At 43.2% G+C, this 12,833-nt stretch overlaps 1 protein-coding gene across 5 annotated transcripts in view; it reads left to right on the plus strand.

Moving 5' to 3' along the window:
- Positions 1–307: 307 nt before the first annotated feature.
- Tnrc6a (trinucleotide repeat containing adaptor 6A) overlaps positions 308–12,833 on the plus strand; it is a 160,352-nt gene continuing 147,826 nt past the window's right edge. For 2 of the 5 annotated variants that reach the window (XM_051192876.1, XM_051192879.1), the window contains exon 1: positions 309–561. The gene's annotated coding sequence lies outside the window, so the exon portion shown is untranslated. Of the gene's footprint in view, positions 562–12,833 lie in introns of all 5 variants that reach the window. The other 3 variants (XM_051192882.1, XM_051192883.1, XM_051192878.1) reach the window with 2 other exon arrangements.

Below are 12,833 nucleotides of genomic sequence, written 5' to 3' on the forward strand. Positions count from 1 at the left end.
TGCTGGGGCAGCGGTGGCAACACTTGGTTATTCAAGGCTGGAATTCAAATGAGGCTGGCACTGCTCCAAGTCTCAGGGCTTAGGAGAGAGAGGCGCATTAACAATTCATCAAGATCAGCCTTGCGTGGGCTCAGGCTCTCCTATCTGCATCCCTCCCTCTGACACTGATTTGGGGTGGGGGGCTCTTCCAGAAGCACTTCGTCTGTCAGTCTGTGAGCAGAGGTGGGGGTGGGGGGGCCTGAAGTTAGGCAGATTTTTCTCATCACATGATGGGGGACCTGTATCATGTGATGGCTCCGGTGATGTTGGAGGCGGCATGTGACTCCCAGGGCTACGTGGGCTCAAAAACAATTTAAATACAAAAACACACGCAGGTTCCCCTCCTTTCCTTTGCCTTTTGGTCTGGCTCTTCCTACCTTTGCGTTGGTGCCTGACCGAATGGGAAACCCTTCTTCGCTTTGCAGCCTGTGAGCTCCGGTACCTGGAGACCAGGCCCCTTTGCTTCCCCCACCCCAGGAGCCGTGCCCCCCATCATTCTGCAGTCCTCTGACTCTCAGCCTGGTAAGTTGCTGAACACTTTAACAATTATCTGGGAAGCTGTTCTCAACTGTCTCATTAGCATGCACAGGACACCCTCCCAAAGCAGGGCGGAAGGGAGCTGGGGGAGGGGGAGCACCCGCGACTCTGGGGAGCTAAGCTCTGGGCCCTGCCCTACGAAGCCAGGTTCTGCTGGGGTGGACCAAGCAACTGCGTGTCTCCTTAGGTCCCCAGTCTGTCTCCTGCCACTCTTTCCTTCTGCCTCCTCTAAGCCTCCCCACCTCTCACCTTTCTTTTCTGCCTCTTTTCATGTAGCTCCCCCCCCCTCCCCCCGCTCCCCGGCACCGCTCCTCTCATCCTGTTTTACAAATCTTTTTGGTTTTGTTTTGGATACCTAGATTATATGTCGTTTCTGTCTAGGAATGAAAAGGCCAGGTCCTAAGGACTTGGAGACTGGAAATGTACTAAGGTCCCTTGTCATCCCCCCCCCCCCCCTTCACTCAGATGATGTTGCCATTGGGATTGTTTGAAGGTTGTCTGTTAACCCCCCAGATGCCAGCCAAGCCTAGGCTCATCAAGTGACAGGAGGCAGGGTGACAGCTATCAGGAGGCAAATCTCTGTAACATTTGACTTTGAGAGAGACATCAAGGCTGCAGGCAGAGCCAAAATTCAGTGCCCAGGGGCATTCGCGGGTGCCACACACAGGGGAGCTTGCTCTGAGTTTGAGGCCACACCTTTGCAGATGGAGGCTGAGCTGGCTTGGGAAAAGCTGATGTGAATCCCATGGTGGCAGCCTCTGTAGGCACAGAGCATGTGGGTGGCTGCAGGCATGCAGGTATCTGTTCAGCAAGAAACAACAACAGAGCACACTCCACCCAGCAGCTCAGGAAGAGAATGTCACCTTTAGCCACCCTCCATCCCCCCCACCCCACCCCCGGGAAACTGAGGCACAAATGACAAGATAGCTTAAGGTCACATAGCTAGTAAATGACCAGATGGGATTTGGCCCCGGTAGTTTCTCTCTAGGGACTACACAGTTAACCATCATGGTAACCTACCTCAAAAAAAAAAAAAAAAAAAGCAGCCAGCCAACAGTTACCATGCAACAGGTACTGTGTAGGTTTGGGGCCACATTTGTGCACAAAATAAAAACGCCCTGTTCTTACACAGATCAGGCAAGTCACTGCACAAGGCAATCTATTGTTACAAACCAGGGTATTTGCTAAGAAAGAAAATAACAAGGTACTAGGAAAACATAGATGGCAGATTTCAGCCCCCCCCCCCCGGGGGGGTGTTTAAAGGGAAAGTGGTCAAAGGAGGCTTCTGTGAAAATGTGATCTGAGAAAGGAGTCATAGCCAACAAGGCAAAGGGTCAAAAAGAGCTCTCCAATGAGAGGAGAAGCAGGGGCAAATGCCTGGCTAGGTGACTAAGTCAGTCCCCTTGAGGAGCAGTGAGAAGCCTGTGGGCTGAGTAGGGTGCATGGATGTGGCTGTGCCAGTTCTGATGTGGGTTGTAAAGGGCTCTGTAGACCTTGCTTGAGGTCTTAGGTTTCATCCCAGGATGATGAGTAACCATGAAAGCCTAAATCAGGTAACTGGATTTGCAGCATGAAGAAAAACCCCATGAAGTGAACCAGTGTGTGATGGGTGGCAACACACACTGTAGTGTAGTGTAGTGGCTTAAAAAGAGGATGGTTTGTAACTCTTTGTTCTGGGAGTCAGCCATTGTGGCTGGGATGACGTGAGTGGCACTGTGCTTGGCAGCATTGGCTTGTTCAGCTAGGTGGCCAGTAGGCTGGCTGAGAGTAGAGGTCATGATCAGGGGCTGCTGATGGGCAGGGGCATTGGAACTGATCAGGCCTTCTAATAGCGCACTTTGGTTAATGCAGAGACTGATAAAACTGGTGGTCGGATGATGTCAATAGTGGCTGCTGAGTGCTTAGCCTGAAACAGGGCATCTCTATCACTCCCTCCAAAGCCCAGGGCATAGAAAGATAATAAGAGCTGGAGGGTGGAGGAGAGTTGTGATATGCTATCTTCTGAATATGGGATGGCCTTTGCAACTGTAAACACACAGCAGCTGTGGCTGGATAAGACCTGCACATGTACACACACAAGACACAGAAGTAGGAGGGGGATGTGTTGGGAAAAGAAGGGTCAGCAGAAATGGGAGGGAGATAAAGAGTAAATAAGAACATGTATACATGTGTGAAATTGTCAAAAAATAAAACGGGGGAAAAAATGAATAAATGGTGTGTGCTGTGTAGCTCCGTATCCAGTCTTTATCGTGGGATGGTTGGGTCCCAACAGCAGCAGAGAGGGGAACCTTCCATCTGCAGCATTCTCAAAACTCTGTAGCACTCCTGCTGCTGCCCTGTGTCCTAAACAAGTTACAGTTAGGACCAGGAGAAATACACCCATTGATTGGGAAAGTTACAAAATACTGTCTGTTTTTTCCCTCAGACTTACTACATGCATTCAAGTAAACAAGCTTGGGGCCTGGGAGTTGGCTCAGTCAGCAAAGTGCCTGTCACATAAGCACGGGGACGTGAGTTCAGATCCCCAGAGCTGGGGTAAAAAGCTGGGGCTGGTGACATGCTCCTGTAACCCTGGCACTGGGAGATGGAAGGGGAGCACAGACAGGAAGATTCCTCAGTCTCATTGGTCATGACGCAAGGCTAGATGAATGGATGACCTTCAGGGTCAGTTAAGAGAACCTTGTCCAAAAACTAAAGGTGGAGAGTGGTCAAGATGAGACACCTAACGTGACCCATATGCCTGAGCCTGAGCACCTGTAAGCACACATACACACCAAACACACACACACACACACACACACACACACACACACACACACACCACACACACACACACACACACACCTTGGTAGTGTCCCTATAATATTGGGAGGAACTGAAGCCAAGAGGTAATATGAAGCCAGTTTTGTGTTTAGAGATAAACCTATCCTGATCATACACCATTTTGTGCTTAGGACATGTCTGACTGAGTATTTGATTGGGAAAGATGTTAGAGGTCTAGGATGCGGTGGGTGGTTGCAGCAAGGCTTCCTCACATTATTGAGAATGTCCACGGAGATTTTTAAGCTGTTGCTCTAAAATGAAATTTAATCCAAATAGAATTCAGTATGCTTCTATTTTCACACAATGACAGCACATATAAAGGCCCTGGATCTGGGGGTGGATAGGGATAGGAAGGAGGCAGTTTAGTGTAGCAGCCATGCAGCTGGGCAGTGTGTAGCTGAAATACTGGCCATTTTGAAGAGGGGGATGTGAGTATTAAGGTAGGTAGTGGGGGTTGCAGAGCTGAGAAAAGTGCATATTAAGAGCAGAGAGATGTGTTTGAAGTCCTGCACTTGTCTCCAGTAACTTTCAACTGCTTGGGACCAAACACCTGGAGGTAGTAGAGGACAGTTAGGCTGAATAATCCCATGGGGAGGGAGGAGGGAGATGACAGGGAGGGGGGCAGCAGGGGTTAAAAGGCAATGAATGGAAGGTAAGCCACAGATGCTACCAGACCAGAGTAAGAGCAGGAGTGATGGAGGATAAGGCCACTCTCAAAGCAACAGAAGCTTTGGTGAGCAAAAGAGCTGCATCTCAGGCTGGCTTAAAATGTGACAGCCCACTGCCTCAGCTTTCTGAGTGCTAGGATAATGGACATACGTCTGCACACCCAACCCCAAATGACTGAGTTCTGCCAGATATCCTCCTGGGAGTATCAGTTCGGTCTGCATCACCTGCACACTAGCTAGAAAAGCTGGCTTCCATGTCCACCCCAGGCCTTCTGCATCCCCACCCATAGTTTCACAAGAATCAAGTTTGAGAAAATTGGGTCTGGGTTGTCGCTGGGAAAAACTGATGCTATTCTGAGCAAGATAGTAAGTTCCAAATCCCACACTCTTCCTTTTTATTCTCCTTTCAAAGCAGGTCTTGATTTAGCCAACATTTTTCCCCTTGCTTGTGCTTGGTTCTTATTTTATATTTTATTATTCAAAATTGAAAACATATGCATATATATAACATAGCAAAACCTGCACAGCCATTATTCCCTTAAATAATTTTCAGCTCATAGGCAGTCTTCCTCACCCCATATCGTCCCTCCCCTCCAGGACTATCTTGGGTCAAATTTTAGGTATAATATAATTTTACATACAGATTTTTTCGGTTGGTTTTTTTTGGGGGGGTATTTTTGTCTTGTTGTATTTTGACTTTTGTTTATTTATTTGTTTTTGTTTGTCAAGATAGGATTTCTCTGTGTAGTCATAGCTGTCCTGGAATTTACTCTGTAGACCAGACTGGCCTTGAACTCAGAGATCTATCTGCCTCTGCCTCCCAAGTGCTGGGATTAAAGATGTGTGCCACCACTGCCTGGCATTGTTGTTTTGTTTTGAGAATGGGTCTCTATGTAGCCCTGGCTTTCCTAAAACTTGATATATAGACAAGGCTGGCCTCTGACTCATATTGGTATACCTGCCTCTCCCTTCAGAGTGCTGGGATTAAAATTATGGTCTAACACACCTAACCCTATATGTTTTTAACTACCTCTCTTTAAAATTATTTTTCAGTGCTACAATTGAGCTTAGGCCTTTCACAGATTAGACTCCCCTGTGGAACTACACTTCCAGCTCCAAGGACTGCCCTGCCTCCTTTAAACATAACTATTAGCTATCACCACATTCCCCCAAATCAAAAGTCCTTATTGTCAACTATCCAGTTAGTGCATATATATTAGCAATTGTCATTTCATCTTTTTATCAGTTTGAACATTTAAAGAAGCCCATTTGTAGCAATCAATTAAGATATCTCTTACCACCTTCTTTAATTGATTGATTCCTTCTCTCCTTTTTTTTCCTTATAATTTGTGTTAATAAAATCACTCAGGAGGAGAGGCAGGCAGATTTCTATGAGTTCGAGGCCAGCCTGGTCTACAGAGTGAGTTCCAGGACAGCCTCCAAAGCAATACAGAGAAACCTTGTTTCTGAAAAATAAATCATTTGGCCCAGTTTGGACTTAGACAATCATGGTGTCATTTAATACATTCCTCTGTCCTTTGTATTTTCTGTAAAATAGTAATGAGATATAAAGGGAAATTCTTTTGAAAAGATTTTAGGGCTTGGAGAGATGGCTCAGTGGTTAAGAATACAGGCTGCTCTTCCAGAGGACCCCACTCTGATCCCCAGCACCCACATACATAGTGACTCACTTGCTTATAACTTCAGTTTCAGGAGATCCGATGCCCTCTTCCAGACTCCTAGAAAATTGCACACATTGGTACATATACACACATGAAGATGAACACTCATACACATAAAATAAAAATGAATAAACCCTTTTTAAAGGAATAAGAATGAAGTTGTTTAAATGAGGCATACAAGTGTCCATACAAAATGTATTCATACAACCTGAAGCATCAGAAGGCTGTTACAGCCACCTGGTACCTAAGGAGCTTTTCCACAGCGTCTCCCCAGCAGTTATTTTTGTCTTGACTTTGTAGTTCTATCACCCACATGTATTCCTAAGGAATATCTTATTTAACTCCTTTCAACCTTTTGTGAGTGTAACTCTGACACAGGTGTTCTTCTATCTCTTTGCTTACTATTTTGTGAAGTTTGTCCATATTGATGAGAGTAGCTGTAGAATCCATTCATTTCCACCATTGACAGACTACTGCTCTTGATTGTCAACTGAATATGTCCCTGGTCTTCTGCTCTCATGAATAATGCTTCTATACACCATCTCATGTGTGTTTTGTGCTGTCCCAGTGCAAAATGTCTGCAGGCTGCAGATTGTAGAACATGCATCCGTTCAACTCTGCAAGAGAACCAATCTGCTCTCTGCCAGCAGCTGCTGTTCCTTTACTGTTCATACATCTTATAATCTCTTTTTCTCTTGATTCCTTGCACCAGCTTAGGCTTCTAATAAATGTAACTGAAACAGAAACAATTACCCTTGTCTTTTGGCCTCAGAGGAAAAGAGCTCAGCTCATGCAATTAGGTAATGTGGCTGCCCAAGGGTTTCTTTTTTGGTGGGAGTGTTCTTTCTTGTCAGATTAAGAAGGTTCCTCATGGTTTTTTTTTTTTTTTTTTTTAGTCTCATCAAGTGGTTTTTCTTTGTCTTTTGATATCCTAACATGATTTCTCTACTTCACTCTTTTAGGCTAGTGAGTGATGTTTAACTCTCAGACACTAGGTAGGAGTTCCCAAAGTAGTCTCTGCTTTGCCATGATTGTGTAGCATTCTTTCATGTAACTGGATTTACCTTAGCTATATTATATCTCTCGATTTGAATTAGTCTATGAGTATATATTCATTTACTCTGTTGAGGAGAAAAATATTCCTGTAATTTCTCCCCTTATAACCTTACCAGGTTTGCATAAAAGCTTGTGCCACACTGATAAAATAAATTTGGAAAATATTTCTTTCATGTTGTTTTATAGTTTTCTTGAAGGACTTTGGGTTAGTTTAGTAGATTTATCCCCTGAATATTAAATAGACTTTCTTAGTCAAGGGAGCTAGAGAGATGGCTCACTCACTGGTTAAGAGAAATTGCTGGTCTTGCAGAGGACCAGACTTTGGTTCCCAGTTCCCACAGTGTCTCACAGTCATCTGCAACTCCCGGAGATCTGACTATCTGTGCTGGGGTTGAAGATATACACTACCATGCCTGGCTTCTTTGAATTTAATTTACTATTTCTTTTAAAAATTCTAGATATGAGTGTTTGATTCTTTCAGCTTTAGTTCTTTCTGGCATAAGTATACAGAGTTGTAATCCCTCTCAGCATGGCTTTAGCTGGGCCCACACTTTGGTAATATTTTTATTATTTTTTATTTAAGAGTATTTTATCATTACCACCAGGAAAATTATCTACAATGTATTCCTCCTAAAACATGAAGGGGACCATTCTTCTCTTACTTTTTTTCTCTTTTCAGAGAGCACAACCTATGCTGAAATATTCTTTTTGTATCAGGACTTGATAATTTGGGTAAATTTTCCATGATGTATTTCGGAAATTTGGGGATTCATAAAAATTTTAAGCTGTTTATATTTTGTTATTTTGTTGACAAAAATTTTTTAAAGCTGTTTATATTTTGTTCTTTTGTTGTGTATGGGCATTTTGTCTTCTTGTGTACTAAATTAGTGTAATGCCCAAGAAGGACAAAAGAGGGCACCAGATGCCCTGGAATTGAAGTTACATATGCCTGTGAGTTGTCAAATGGTTGCTGGGCATCCTACCTGGGCCATTTGGAAGAGGAGCTGCCTTTCCAGTCCCATGATTCAAAGTTTTATGTATGTGAATTATATTGTATAAGTATATAAGCATTTTTTCTGTGCTTGTTTTCTCTGGAGAGAAATCTGATAACATCTTTTTATATAAATGTAGAGATAATATCTGATCATAGAAAGATTCTTTATATTTTATATTGTTTCTATGATTGTAGACAGATGCATCTTTTAGTCCTTATGGTATCTTAATCCAATGTTTTTTCCTATTTTTTATTTATTTTTACTTTAATGTGTTTGCCTACATATATGTCTGTTCACCATATGTGTGCATCAATTTTTTTTTAAATTAATTTAAGAGTTGGTTCTTTCCTTCTACCATGTGGGTCCTAGAAATAGAACTCAGGTCATTAAGCTTGGCGGCAGAAGCCTTTACCTGCTGAGCCACCTCATCATCCTGACTCACGGTTTCTTAAACCTTCGGTCCCTTCCGTAGATTAAATCTATAAAGCCAGATTGGATGCACATTTGTAACTCCAGGACTCAGGATGCTGAGACAGGAGGACTGAGAGTTGCAGGTCAGCCTTGGCTACATAGTGAGACCCTATCATCATCAAGTCGGAAATAACAAAAAAGTACACAGAAAGGTAATCATACCTATATGAAAATGCTGTGCCATTTTATGTCATGGATTTCAGCATTTGAAGATTTGGGTATCTGGGGCAAAGGGCTGATAACAAGGAACAATGACATTAATTCGATAGCAATTCCTATGAGCCGATGACCTGTAACAAAAGATCATCTAGTTCCAACTCATCCTTGTAATCAAGGCAGACCCCGCCTGTTACCCACCTGGCATGGCTCCGCCCACTTCCATTCCCCTGCCCCCATCTTTCTGCTCTCTTGCTGTTCCCCTGGCTCTTCTGTCCTCTCTCTGTGTCTCTGTGCCCCTTTACCTCTTTTTGCTTTCCTTTCCTTCCCTCTCCCTTCCCTTTCTAATAACATTTCTCACTAAGCTCTGTCTGCCTGGCATCTTTGTCCTCTGCCTCGGTCACCCTAGCCTGCCATGGAATCCGCCAAGGTTCCCCTCATGTTTTATCCTAACACGAAGGGTGTATGGCTCTGAAGCCTGTCTTCGCCTTGCCATGCTATTACTTCTCAGTTCTCCAAATAGGATGAAGCTATCTCTGTTTCCTGTGGTCAGTTCAGAAGCCGCGCCATGGACATTTGATTTTGTTTGTGTTTGTGCTGTGTTAAGGGTTTTGACTGGGCTCATCTGCTGGAAATAATTTCCGAAATCATTTGTTGAGGGTTTTGCAAGTGCCAGCCACTAATCTCAATGTTTTACCTAGTTGGATATGCGGTTATAAGTAAGGGTGTTTGATTTGTGTGAATGTGGAATGGGTGTACGTAGGTAAGAAGGTCAAGAGTCAATGTTGATGTTCTCCATCATTCTCCACCTTATTTTTACTTTGAGATATGGTCTGTCATTGGACCTGGATCCTACTACACTTCTGGGTCAGCAAGCCCTTGGGTTCCCCTGTCTCCACTTTCTAGTACTGGGGTTACTGAGGATCCTAACTCAGGTTCTTATGTTTGCTCAGCAAGTACTTTACCCACTGAGAAATTGCCCTGTCCCCCAGCCCAGGGTTTTTGACATGGAGACATGACATTGTCATCTATGAATGTGTTAAACCTCATTTTTAGCTATCCTGGGTCAGCAATGTGGGCCACAAGGATAGATATCTCTCAATAGTCCTTAATAGCAGTTTTTGTTGTTGCTGTTGTTTCCTGTGTTACTCGTGGTACATCATGATAGGACTGTGTTCCTGTTCCCAATCCTAGTTATTTGTTGAATACAAGATTTTAACCCCACAATATTGTGATACACAGTTAGAATTCCTATCTGATTGGGGAAGGAGCTACAGTTCAAGTGGTTAAATGACCTGCCAGATAGACTATCCTATGGATGTTGGATATACGCCCAATGGATAAGAGATGCAAATATACTCAGCAGATGCCAGAGAAGTTCCACTGGGATAAGGAAGGAAAATAATGGAACTGCTCTATATTTATATTGTCATGTGTGTGGTCCTCATTAGTTTTAGTTAATATTTAGTCTTTGAGAAGTTGATATGATGTATTTTGGTCATACTCACCCCACTCCTTCCCTTTCAGATCAACCCCCACATCTTGATACCCTCCCAATTTTGTGTCCTCTTTTTTTCTTTTTAAAAACCCACTAGATCTATTTTGTGCTGCCCAACTCATGGATGTGGGTCTACCACTGGAGCATGGGGCTACATTATTAAAGAAAACTTACCTTTCTTTCCTCAGAAGCATCAACTGTCCATAGTTCCACCACTAGGGGTGGGGACTCCTGAGCCCCTCCCTTCTGCTGGAAGCTGACTGGCTTCATCTTCAGCAGGTCTTGTGCCATAGCTGCTGTGAGTTCATGAGTGCAGGGGCCCTGTCATGAAGAACTATTTCTCCCCAGTCCTCCCCAACCTATGGCTCTTAATACCTCTCCCCCTTAATACCTCTGCAATGGTCTCTGAGCCTTGATTTACTTTATATTTCATGATAATTTGTGATATACTGAATACTGCTGAGTGGTACAAAAGTATGAACTGTAAATAAACACATTTGTTCAGGTTCAGAATGTAGATTGCTGAAGCAAGTTTTCAAACAAGTTTAGAGACCACTGGGCTAAATCACTGCTTTCTCTTGAGAGAGAATATAATTGATTGATTGATTGATAGGTTTGCTTTTGTTTCTCAGCACTGAAGATTGAACTGAGAGCCTATGCATGCTAGGCAAGAACTCTGCCACTGAACAACAGCCCCGTCTCTAAAGCCTTCTTTTTTAATTTGAAGGTTTATTTGTTTTAATATCATGTGTAGGAGTTTTGCCTGCATGTATGTATGTTCACCATATGGATGCAGTGCCACTTGAGTGCCCACAAGGGTGTCAGACCCCCTGGGACTAAAGTTACAGACAGTTGTGAGCCACCATTGTGGGTGCTGGGAAGTAAACCCAGGTCCTCTGCAAGAGCGCCAAGTGGACTTGACTACTGAGCCATCTCCCCAGCCTTCTTACTCCCAAAGACTTCTTAATTATCATCAAAGCCAAAGAAAGAGTCTTATTGCTATGATAGAAATGTATTTTTTAATGTCTTTATAAGCAGTGTTCTATGTCTTAGAGTTAGGGAATTTAGAAACTTCCCCTATTGCTGGAGGTCTCATTCTCAGTAAGTAAATCAGAGAAGGTAAAACAGAATATATTCTTTTTTTGTCTCATGAAGTTAATGAGTGGCTATAATAGAATTAATTCTGTCTCCCTTCTGCCTGTGAATAACATTAGAAGGTAAGGAATTGCCTATTCATTGAGGCATAAGTCAATAAGCAGAGCCGAGTAATGAGAGACCAGGGAACCGTCAGATCAGTGGAGTAGATTCTGTTCTGTTATATTGGGCTTCTTAATAACTCAGCTGTCACTGTAGACATTTTCACACTTTTGTGTGGAGAATGGAAAGAAATGAAATCCAGGCTGATAATTGCAGCCAAGGTAACAACCACAAATGTGAATAGAAGACCTTGACAAAGACAGATCTCAAAATGGATGATAAAAGGTGTGTTTAAATCCATAGGATGATAAGGAGAAAAACGGCTAAGAAAATGTTCCAGATGTAGGAGACAAGGTGGGCATGGAGGTGGAAGGTCAGTTTTCTGGGCAGAGCAGTTCATGTGTCACCACATGGCCCTGTAGGGAAAATATGTAAGAACAGAGAGAAAATGGATGGAAGGAAAGGAGGGAGGGGGATACAGGAGGAGGGATAAAGGAGATGCTAAAGAAACAGAGTAGGAGGCCAGCTCACTCAGCTTGAAGAATTAAAAAGGGGATCTAACAGATGGCTTATCACATAATCCTGCCTATCACTAAGAGTAAGGACTTGAGTTTGCCCGAGGGACCCACCACATGATGCAAGGAAAGATCTACTCTAGGAACTTTTCCTCTGACCTCCACACATGTGCCTGTCTTTGCCTCCTACCCCACCAGTGCTGAGAGGATATGTGTGTGCCACCATGCCAACTTCTTAACTGGGTTCTGGGAGTTAAAGTGATCTCTTCTTGTTCATGTAGTTTAGGGCTTTACTGACTGAGCCATATTCTCAGCTCCAATATTTACCTTTTACATCCATGTTCCTAAATGAAATCAATGTGTCTATAAAATAGTCCTATACTTTTGTAGTTTCCATTGCAAAAGCAATGAAAAAAGAAAGTCACCTACTTAAGCATTTCATAAGTTTGAAATGGCCAAGAAAATAAAAACTGACTACATACTGCTGTTAACAGTGATTCAAAGGTACCAGGTTCAAAATGCTCAGTCTTTAACAGGGTATAGCTGGAATTTGGATAGTAGGACATAGTCTAGTTTAGCTCTATCATTTGCATACTGTTGTTTACTAATGTAAACTTTGCTTTTTGTTACTACTATGTTGTGTTGTGGCTCTGATTAACAAAAATAGATTAATGACTAAAATGTGGTTCACTGAAGTGTAAAAGCAATGATAAAAATAGTTGCAACCATAGCCGCAGAAGCTTTAATGAGAGAACAGGGCTTGCAGATCATCTGCGATGTGATGATTTCACTAGAGCGGCTGGCAGGGAAAGTGTGAATGAGAAACGCGGCTGCAGAGATCTGGAAATTGGATTTTACTGAACAAGAGATTGTCTGCACCGTATCTTCCATTAGCAACTTTGTCAGGTAGCTGTGTGGCTCAGCCAGAGGTTTCACATCATTTCCAAAGTGGGATTACCTGTGTGGCTAACCAGTGTTCCTCAGTTACAGGCTGGGGTTGGAGCTCAATGTCTAGAGTTTCCTTGACGTGGTCAAAGCTTTGGATTTGTCCCTGTACTTAAAAGGAAAATACTGTTTCTAGTTTAGTAATCACTCATATTTAAAGGATAACTTAATTGGTTGAATTTATTTTTATTGCATATTATTTGGTATGTGTGTGTGTGTGTGCGTGCGTGCGTGCATGCGTGCGTGCGTGT

This window comes from Phodopus roborovskii, unplaced genomic scaffold (genome assembly GCF_943737965.1).
Source record: "Phodopus roborovskii unplaced genomic scaffold, PHOROB, whole genome shotgun sequence".
Classification (NCBI taxonomy): Eukaryota; Metazoa; Chordata; class Mammalia; order Rodentia; family Cricetidae; genus Phodopus; species Phodopus roborovskii.